Here is an 11,435-nt window from a genome sequence, read left to right as displayed (position 1 = left end):
GGACCAGAGCGATTTTTGTCTTAGACAAATTTCTTGCCAAGTTACAATGAATTCCAAGGCGTGGATGAATGAAAGGGGACATTACGAGACCGTTGAAGATAAATTTGGAAGCTGGCGAAGTGTGATGGAGACTACAAGTACAAATTCGCTCCTGTCCCTCAGGCAGGGACCAGAGTGAAATTCCTATAAAGGCCAAGATTTTGAAAGTTTATCAAGTGTTAAGTGATTAAGGAGAATCAAGGGACTTCATTTTACGCATTGAAAGCAATGGCAAGTTGAAGAACGCAAGAACAAGCTCAAAACCTTGAAGTTCGCTCTTGTCCCTCTCCAAGGGACCAGAGCGATATTAATCATATTGGCTAAATCCCTCAAAAATCACGTAAGGTCAAGGTTTTGCAAGGTCGTATGAGGTCCAAGGCATGATTAGAAGGTGATATACAAAGACTTCAAACGTTAAAAGATCCTTAAATTGAACACAGAAGCTATATCGCTCCTGTCCCTCTCCAAGGGACCAGGGTGATTTGTATGGGATCCTTCATTTTCCTTCAAGTTCATGCCAAGTCAGGGTTTTTCGGGGTCACACAAGGTATAAGGTGTCATTTGAAGATGATATGCAAGAGTTTTGAACGTCAAAGTGTTACCAATTTGTGCAAGGAACTCATATCGCTCCTGTCCTTTGGACAAGGACCAAGGCGATTTTTACAAAAACACTTATGCTCCTTCAAAATCAAGACAATGCAAGGATTGGCGAAGTAAAGGACGTCCTTTGGAAGGCAATGAACGAAGAACGAAGATCAAATTTTTGCAAATTTGAGCCAAAACATTAGGATCGCTCCTGTCCCTCTCCAAGGGACCAGGGCGATATTTGCCAAAACACATGATATCCTTTAAAGATCACGTTGAAATAAGGTTGCACAAGGTTTTAAACATCATTTGGAAGGCGATACAAAGGGAGATAGACGTTAAATATTACCAGTTTGAGCTTAAAATGGAGAAAAGACAAGGATCGCTCCTGTCCCTCTCCAAGGGACAAGGGCGATGATCCTTTAAACATCAAAATGCCTTGTGAAAATCAAGTGGAACAAGCATGGAATGAACAAGCAAGGTTATTATTCACCATACGAGGAAAAGTTGATATCCAAATGGAGAATTTCAAGTGAAAACATTAGGATCGCTCCTGTCCCTCTCCAAGGGACCAGGGCGATATCACACCTAAAGGACATTTGTTTGCAGGACAAGTCGCTCAAGTTTAAAAATCCTAGCGAACATGCCAAATCCAACGTGGAGATAGAGATTTTGGACGTAAAAAATGCAAGAATCAAGGCCAACATGATGGATCGCTCCTGTCCCTCAGTCAGGGACCAGGGCGATGAGGTACGTATCTTTCATCTTCAAAATTTGGCGTTCAAACAAGTTTTTTTGAATTTATTTTAAATGCTAAAATTCGATATGTTTTGAAAATTCAATTAAATGGCATTTAAATATTGCGCTTGATATTATTAATTATTTTTTTGCCTTGTGAAAATCGAATTTGATTAAATTAATTTAGAACGATGGCATTTAATAATTAATAATTAATTAATAAAAAAAAAAAATCAATCAAAGGGAGCGCTTGGTTTATAAAAGTCGGCCTTGTTATTTATCAAAAAATTGTTTAATTTGCTTTATTTTCACAAAGTCGGCCTAAATAATGATGAGAGGTAAGCGCCTATAAAGGGAAGGTGGTTTATTCATTTCAAATCATCATTTAACATCCTTCATTAGCATGCGATTTGGAGAATACAAAGGAGGTGCGAAATTGTCATTCAAGAGGAGGGCGCAGACATCATCAAAGGAGTGCGAGCTTAGTCTCAAGTTGGGCGAACTTGCCAAAGACCACGTCAAAGATATCCTCAAGGGTGATGAATTGATAAAGGGATCGTTCATTTAAAGGAGATCACGTTGAAGCCATCTAATTTTGATTTTGCCTAGGCAAATTCCTTGTTTTGCATTCTAGAGTTAGCTCTCAAGAGAGGTATGGCGATATGGATTTATTGTTTTCGAATTTTGATCATCATTGCCTTAATTTTGAATTTTGAAAATTTGTTTTCCCTTAGCTCAGTCGTTTTTAGGAAATGATTAATAAAGGACTTATCATTAAGTTTCCTAAAATTTGCTCTCTAATTTATGTTATGTATTGCAAAATCATGTTACTAATTTTGAAATGTTGTGTAGGCATCAAATGGAGATCTCTTCAAGGACGATCAAGCCAGGACAGGGGCGACCTCTTTCAATCCAACGTTCCAAGGCGAGGTACATCATCATCTTACACATCAAGGACAAAAGGAGTTAGAACAAGAGTTAATTAAAGATAGCCTCTCAACGACATTAAATTGAATATCTAGCAAGCTACAAGTGTCAAATGAGGTGGCATCCTAGTCATCACGTCTCCAATCAGTGTGGTCCACTTCAGTATGTCCAGATTCAACGTACTTAACTCATGGAAGGTGGCACAAACTCCGATGTACCTACCCTGGCTATCCATTGGTCAATTTTTCTAGAAGGGACATGTGTCCAAGCAATACAATTTTATCATTGGTCAAGCATTAAATGTTATGTAATGGTTGTAACAAACCCTAATTAGGGTTTTCATTGTTGAATCTTGGCCATTGATCTTGAATTGATCTAAGCCATCAAATTGTATTGTGGGCACTATATAAGCCCAGGCATTTCATTTGTAAAGGCTAATTAGCAATAAGTTAGAGATAGCATGTAAATAGTTGGAAGAGTTAGAATATAGTTGATAGAATAGTAATTAGAGTAGAATAGGAGGACAAGGCAAGAAATTGTTGCCATTGATTGTAAACAAACTCCATTTTCATTGAAGTAATGGTGAAGTGTGTCGTTTCTTGCAATTTGCATGGTTTCTTGTTGAGTCTTCAATCTTAGATGGTAGATGATTAGATGAATGGAGGAAATGTGATTGATTGATGGTAGAATTCGTACACCCATACTACTAGCAGTTTGTTGATTGCAAACTTGCCTTGTGTAGTCAACTGGATCATTCAGCCTAAGCTCAATTTCAATTTGTTGCCTCTTCATTGATATGCATCAACTTGGATGGTATCTATGCCTGCGGTGATGATTTGAACATCATAAAGATTCCCTTAGAAGATTGCACTAGTCTTGTGTAGATGTTCCATTGATGTCAAAACAAGATCTAGTTAGAGTTTCATCAAAAATCAAGTCATTGCTCCTACATTCTTAGTATTAGGATTAGATCCTCTCTTCGCCCTTATCCTTTTTCATTTTTTTTAAATCTAAGTCAGTAAGAGCCTGTGTCCAGCAAAGCAGATCGGAAGTTCAATCATCACATGTAAGTCCCCTTGTGATCCCAGCAAATCACATCATACCACTGGAGCTTGTCCACACGTAGAGACCCTACATCAAAGAACCTTGGAGTCTACCTAACTGATCCTTTACGCGAATCTTCAGCAGTTAGAGACTATTTTCTCAAGAGAGGATAAGATGCCTTTAGGTATTTTATTCTGTGTATGATGGTGTACAAAATACACGTCAACACTTATGAACCAGTAAGAGATGGATTATTTTGTGAAAGAATATTTGAACCTAAGAAAAGGGGAGTTTGTGCTTGTGTAAAACCTCGAATGATGGAAAATGACAAGGAAAACTACAACTCCAATTTTTGTACTCAATGTGGGTGGTTTGGAATGTGAATCTTATCAAAGATCAGGCACAACACTTCGTCCTTCAAACTTAAAATTTAAATGCTATTTCAACTGAGAGTAATTCAAGAAGATAAACAATCATGAAGATAGCCACAAGTATTGCAATAAAACACCATAATTTCAATATTTTATTGATCTCATAGCCAAATAGACAACAATTGCTCAAAATTCTTTCTTCACTACTCAATCTTGCTACAAACAATGACTAATTTCTCTCTAACTTTCTAACTTTTTTTCTCTCTAAGCTCTCTCTCTTTTCTCTAACCCCCTTAAAATGAAATGAGTGAGGGTATATATAGCATCCTCAAATACAATGAACGACTTGGATCAATTCGAGATCAATGGCCAAGATTTTACAATGAAACCCTAATTAGGGTTTGTTATAATAAACTTCATTCTGACCAATGAGATAATTGCATTATTTGGACACATGTTTTCTCTAGAATATTCAACCAATGGATAGCTGGGGTAGGTACATCGAAGTTAGTGCCATCTTTGATGAGTCAGGTACATTGAATCTGGACATGTTGAGGTGGACCAACCCGACTGGAGGAGTGATGATTGGGATGCCACCTTGTCTAACACCTGGTTGATGCTCAATTTGGTGATGCTTTCCTTCAAATGCTGGATTGGAAAACAGATGGAGAAGGTCGTCCTTGATGCTGCTGAATTGGAGGAGGTCGTCCTTGTCCTGGCTTGATCTTCTTTGATGAGAGCCTGCTGAATAGTAGATCCTCCGGCTTTGGGGGTCGTCATTTGATGCCTCCTTCTTTGAAAGCTTAACCATGAACCTTGGAAAAATGAAGAAAGAAGATCAGATTTTGCTGGATAAGGATTGAATTTTGGTCTCCCTTTGAATGAATTATGTCTCAATTAACCTTCAAAAGAACTTCGCCTTTCACTAGCCTCCAACCACTTAGCAAATTCTGGAAATTAGCCTCCAATTTAGCAAGAAATTCGCCTCCAATCTGGTATAATTTGCTCCTCCAATCTGCTCTTGAAATTCGCATGAGAAGAATAATGAATGAATGATTTGAAAATGCTACAACACTCCTCTCTTATATAGGGCGCTCACCCTAATTAACCATGAGGCCGACCTAGTTTTTAGCAATAAAACAAATAAAATCCCCTTTAGAAGGAGGCCGACTTGCTTATAGAAGCAAAGAAATGGATTTTGAGTGCTCCCCTTCATTTTTTTAAATTTTAAAATTAATTTCAAGGCTTCCAAGCTGGATTTTATATTTATATTAAGGCTTAAAAATTAATTAATTAAATGGTAAAGGCCTTAATTTATGCTATTTTGATCTAGCTTCCCCAAATGTCTTAATTTTGGCAAATTTAGTGAAAATTTGGGAATATTAAGTTTTGATTGAGGCTTAATGAATTTTCCTTTCTCCCTTGGGCATTGAAATATTCAAAGCAATGAAGGTTTAAATCACTTCAAGGCTTGATTGAACCTCTTATCTAGGCTTGTTCACTTCATGAATTGAAATTTTCACAACCAATATTTGCAAATTTAATGTCCTTGTCTTCACAATCTTGCAATTTGCTTTTGACTTAATCAAACAAGGTTGAATGATAGGCTTTTTTGATGATTTCGCCCTGGACCCTTTGGAAGGGTCAGGAGCGATTTTTCCAATTAGGTCTTGAATACCTCATTCCCTTCACTCCAAAATCTCCCAGAAGGCGAGTTCATGTTTGTTTTGACCTAATCAAAGTCTTGCATTTCAATTTTTTAGTATTTCACATGAGGAAATTAGGTGAAAATGTGAATTTCGCCCTGGACCCTCTGGAAGGGTCAGGAGTGATTTTTACATTTTAGGCCAAAATTCACCTTAGTTTGATCATTAAAATCCTCCAAGGCAATCTCCAGGGTTCATTTATCTCCATCACTGGGTTAGCTCATCAAAACTTTGAAGGAAATATTGCATTTTTGGGAATTTCGCTCTGGACCCTTTGGAAGGGTCAGGAGCGAAATTCTCTCCTGAGCTCAAAATTCTTATTTTTGAAGGTCCAAAACCTCTCCAAGGCATTCCAAATGGGTTCTTTCACTGAAGTCCAGGCTTAGTTTTACTTGAATTTTGGAGGAAAAGGTGACTTTAGTGTTTTTCGCCCTGGACCCTTTGGAAGGGTCAGGAGCGATTTTCCTTGCTTAGGCTTACTCCTTCATCATTTTGTCTTGAATCCTCCACTCAAGGTTAGGCAATGGTCTTCTTCATTCACTCCACCCAAGCTTGGTTTGTTCTTGCAAGGCAAAATAGGGAATTTTGAGATTTTCGCCCTGGAACCTTTGGAAGGGTCGGGAGCGAAAATCTTCTTCTGACCTAGAATCATCATTTTTTGGAACAAACATCCACTCAAATGTGGTCTCAAGGGCTTTTTCTCCCTTGGTCTAGCCTTGTCTTAGCACAAACTTGAAAGGAACTCATTGTTTTAGGATTTTCGCTCTGGACCCTTTGGAAGGGTCAGGAGCGAAAATTAGGTTTTTAGGGCAATTCCTTCATCCTTTCATCTTCAAATCATTTCCAAGGCATCCTTTCATCTTCAAATCATTTCCAAGGCATAGAACATCATGCCTCACTCCTCTTTAAGTCCTGAAAACCAAAATCTTATCTTAAATTTGCAAGGAAAAAGGAGGATTTGGAAATTTCGCTCTGGACCCTTTGGAAGGGTCAGGAGCAAATTTCCCTCTTGGCTTCAAAATTTGCATTCTTAGCAATCCAATTCCACTTCAAGGCAATTCAAATGCCTTCTCACACCCATGTCTAAGCTTAGTTTTGCCCAAAATTTGGAAGAAAGGATAGTTTTGAGGATTTTCGCTCTGGACCCTTTGGAAGGGTCAGGAGCGAAATTCACCATTTGGCTCAATTCCTTCACTTTTTAATGATTTCTTGCAACCTCAAGTCACTCCCAGGGGTAATTCCTTCTATGTTTCACCTTATCCCATACTTAGCAAAATTTGATAGCAAAAAGTGATTTTGAGAAAATTCGCTCTGGACCCTTTGGAAGGGTCAGGAGCGAAAATTACAATCTTGACCAAAAATCTTCATTTTTTCACCTTGAAACTTCTTTGCCAAGTGGGATTTCATGTTTCATCATGCTAGGATTAAGGTTTCATATCCAAGAAAGGCTAAAAGAATAGGTTTATAAGGAATTTCGCTCTGGACCCTTTGGAAGGGTCAGGAGCGAAATTGCCTTTCCTGGCCAGAATCCTTCATTTTCATTACTTCTAAACATGCCCAAGGGTTTCACCATGCTCATTCTTCCTTTCATCATGCCTTTGACACTTCAATTCGACCAAACCAAGCAAGAAATGTCTCCTATAGAGATTTTCGCTCTGGACCCTTTGGAAGGGTCAGGAGCGAATTTCTCATTTTAGGCCTATTCCATCATCATTTCAAGTTGAATTCACCTCTCAAAAGGGGGAAAACACTACTCCTCTCTCATCCAAGCCATAAAAACCAAAACTTGACTTGATTTTGCAAGAAAAATAGGTGATTGAGGAGTTTTCGCCCTGGACCCTCTGGAAGGGTCAGGAGCGAAAATTCTCCTTTTGGGCAAAATCCTTCATTTTTCCAAGTTAAAACCTCTTCAAGAAGCAAAAGCAAGTTGTTCTTGTTTCATTCTTGCCAAAAACTTGACCTTCTTTACTGCACAATAAGAGCTTTTGGGAATTTCGCTCTGGACCCTTTGGAAGGGTCAGGAGCGAAATTCTCCTTTCTGTCCAAAGTTCTTCATTTACTTATGCTTCCAAATCAACAAGGATGTCCAAACTTCCTCCCAAGATACCCTGCACATCACAATTTAGCCAAAGTTAGTGAGAAATAAGCTCAAATAAGATTTTCGCTCTGGACCCTCTGGAAGGGTCAGGAGCGAAATTCTCCATTCCAGGCTAAATTGCTCAGTTTTCATGTTTCAAACCACCTCATAAGGCAAAGTTAGGTCATTTTCTAAGCTAGGAACAAGATTGCAAGTCTATCCAAGGCAAGAAATAGTGTTTAGGATGAAATTCACTTTGGACCCTTTGGAAGGGTCAGGAGCGAAAATCCTCTTTCAGGCATCATCTTGCTCTTCAAAAATCAATCAAATCCCTCTCCAGGCAAGAACATATCAATTCACCTCCAAGCATGCCCTAGAAAGTATCACTTAGTCAAAAATGAGGAGGAAAAGAGGTTTACAATGATTTTCGTCCTGGACCCTTTGGAAGGGTCAGGGGCGAAATTTCCCTTTCAGCTTGATTCTGGACGTTTTGAACTCCAATTTTCCTTGAAAGGCAAACATAGATTTTCCTTCACACATTTCCTTCAAAATCCTGCTTTTCACTAGGCAAAAATGAGAGCCTTTTCAAAATTTCGCTCTGGACCCTTTGGAAGGGTCAAGAGCGAAATTGACATCTCAGACCAGATCTTACCTTGGTTCACTTCATTTTCCATCAAACTTGATCAAACTAACTCCCTTGCTTCACAATCAGGACAAATCTATCACTCAACTGGGTCCAGGCAGGGTTTTACTAGGTTTTTAGGGCCAAGAGAAGGTAAGAAGGAGAGATTTCGCTCTGGACCCTTTGGAAGGGTTAGGAGCGAAAATCTTGTCCTTGACTGGCTTTCATCACATCAAAGCTTAAAACTCTCTTTTTAATGCAAAAGATGACAACTTTCTCCATCATGTCTCAAAAGTCAATAGTTTTGGTCATACCCTTCTAAAACGCCTCCAGTCATCATCAGGTGCATTCGTTTATCATTCACCATTTCAACCTTCCTTTGATTACTGACTCTGCTCAACTGACTCAGACCGGGTAACAAACATGACTCTGACAAGAAAACCTTCAAACTAGACCTAACTTGACATGAGACCAATTCATCCTGTCCCCTGATCTAACCAACTTGACTCTCTTGAAAGGCATGCTTCATTCTGGTAAACTTGAGGTTTCAGGCAGACGACTAACAACTCCCCAAAACAAGACTAGACTCAGCTTGAAAGAAACCCTAAAACGAGCTTCCAAGATTAGCCCTAATCTAGCCAGCCCAGGCAAACCACTCACTCACTCAAAACCCTAAAAAGCAGAGAGAAAAACAAGCAAAGAGAAAGCAAAACCCAAAGCAAAAAGAGGGGGTCCCCATTCGAATGGGGCGATGTGTGAAATGGTCACAACAGGTCTCAACAACAGTGAAGTGTTCTGAAGAGAAGGGGCAGCCTTCTTTGCATTTGTGATCAAAGACTTGCAGTGTCTTTTGTAGGGTAGTGAGTATGATGACCATTAAGGGAGGGTATTAAATTAAACAATAATACTATATTTATTGTATAATGGTCATCTTAATTGTCGTCTAAGTTGTCATCTTAAGTTATTTTTAGAGTCTTAGAGTTAGAATAGCTTGTCGCTATTTTTAGCTTCTGTTTTAGCTTCAGTTAAACGATTGTTTCTTTTTAAAAAGATCGTCATGTAATCTCTATTTAAGGAGCCTTCCTCTCCTCTATTTAATATCGAATGATCTCAAATGCTATGAATAAAGACAGCAAAGACCTTTGTAATGACCTATTGAGATGCATCTATATGATAAGATTGATTATTTGGTTAGTTCAAAACTTCAGAAAGTTTAAACCCTAATAATAGGTCCAGGTCTAATGTGGGGACAGTGTGGGTTAGCATGGTCAGAAATCAGAAGTTCTTAGATAAATTTCACAACAATAACTCGGAAGTGGTATTTGCACAAGATGCTGAAGCTTATCCATACCATGATGAGGACATTGAGTAAGCAAGAGCAATGAGGAAGCCGGGATTAGTGAGAATCACTGTTAAAGAGAATATTTTAATTGGAGTAGTGCCTAGGATCTTTGAGCAACAATTCATGTTATGTTGCTCTAACATGAAGTGGGTAGTGTCCCCGGAGTTGACATTGCTTGAGGACAAGCAATATTTGGGATGGGATGACTATCATGTCCCTTCCGCTTAAGCCCAAATTAATATTATTTTGATAATAAAAGTGTTCAATAGCACTACTATAATAATTATTTTAATAATAATAATAAATTGCACTTGTGGGTGGCTGAACTGGTCCTAATTTAAAAAAAACACTGATAAATTTTGCAATTGTGGGCTGACCCGGTCTTGTTTTTCCTAGGCCAACTTATTTCTTTTCAAGCTTTCGTAAACAGATATAAAAGTGGGTGAATTGGCTGGAGTTGATCATCAGTTTTTTGGCAAGAATATTCTAAGGAACTACAGTTTTGGCTTTTAACACCTTCAGGACGAAACCCATGCTGGTGTATTCAGGTTGGGATGAAAACCCTAATTGTCTTTACCATCACCATCTGTGTTACAATATTATCTAACTCTTCATTGACACTTACATAGGGAATTGGAGTAACAATGAACAGAAAATCTCTGAATTAGGTGAGCTGTGTGGACAACCATTAAGGCCGAAGTCCATCATGCCGCCCAATTGACCAAGCAGTCGGTGTTCCAAGTTAACTCATAATCCATTGTGAAGTCTAACTGAACAATAAGCATTGGGAGATTCAGTGAAAAGGGTAGTAAAAAGGAAGTGTCTACAGGTTATTCATCCACACCAGCCACATCCTAGAGAACAACAGGCAATAATCAATAGTGAGGTGCAAGTCTTGGGACACACTAGTGATGACCTTGGATAAGTTCAAACTGCATCCAAACCTCAGGCCCAGAACAGAATCTGGACATAGTAGCAAACAAATCCCTGAGGGATTTCTGTGAACCAGTCGATTGTCAGGCATTAGTAGACTCTGCTGTACCATATCTGACTTGAACATGTCTGTGGATAATTTCCAGGTGCAGGATACATCAACTGAAGTCCTTCTATCATCCAGTGAGGTGATCACCTACAGTAACGGGTGCTGATCAAATAGGAGGGAGCTGATCAAATAGGAGGGAAAATTCTATGCCCAAATTTGAGTTAAATAGTCAGCAGATCAGGTCTCTAGAAGCGCCCAGGGCATCCATTCATATAAAGAGATGATTCCAAAGTGTGAGGATCAGACATTACACCATTAAGGAAATAAATGCAAACAAGTTTATTTGTAATCTCAGGCTTGATTTTTTATAGGACTTCTATTTCTTATTCAATTTGTAGCTAAATCATGCCTGTGATTTCTTAATCTTCATTGTGAATCAGAGCTGTATGAGTGTTTTAATTTGTTATATTGTGAATCAAAATACTTCACAGCCTTGGCACATTTCATACATGCCCTGCATCTGGAGCAGAATCAATGGGGTGAATCTATTTCAAGTCTTCAAGGTTAAGTTTTTTGGAAGAAGTTTGTTGTACAGTAACTGGATACAAGTCCTTGCATAATTTTAGGCTTCACTTCAAACAATTGCCTTTGATGTGTATATAAACTTTCCACGAACACTCCCAACATCTAGAAGACACAATCTGCCCAAACTCGTGCATATAATCAGATCAAGACCAGATTCATTGATGACATTACTTAAGTGGGTTTGAATCTGAATTGCAAGTACATTATGAATAGCCCTTTACTCAAATGAAGATCCTTTTATGATCTGCTTCATTGGTAAATACAAACATGGATTATTGTTAGGGAATGAACTTATTTAATAAATTCCACGTCTTCTAGCTCTTTTCATACCATTCAACAGATTTTCCAAGAATCAAATGGGTCATCCCTCTAGCAGCCTATCTATGAATCTCTTTCCAATCTCTCCATATCTAATAC

General features: G+C 38.5%; 1 protein-coding gene across 7 annotated transcripts in view; it reads left to right on the top strand.

Moving 5' to 3' along the window:
- The window catches only part of LOC131070620 (uncharacterized), a 77,926-nt gene that overhangs the window by 19,517 nt on the left and 46,974 nt on the right, over positions 1-11,435 (top strand). The window contains exon 2 of one of the 7 annotated variants that reach the window (XM_059217849.1): positions 2,215-2,292. The exons of the other annotated variants lie outside the window; for them this stretch is intronic. The gene's annotated coding sequence lies outside the window, so the exon portion shown is untranslated. The remainder of the gene's footprint in view (positions 1-2,214; positions 2,293-11,435) is intronic. 7 annotated transcript variants of the gene reach the window in all.

The sequence above is a fragment of the Cryptomeria japonica genome, chromosome 1 (genome assembly GCF_030272615.1).
Source record: "Cryptomeria japonica chromosome 1, Sugi_1.0, whole genome shotgun sequence".
Lineage (NCBI taxonomy): Eukaryota > Viridiplantae > Streptophyta > Pinopsida > Cupressales > Cupressaceae > Cryptomeria > Cryptomeria japonica.
Note: the sequence above shows the minus strand (reverse complement) of the source record. Positions and strands in the feature narration are given on the sequence as shown.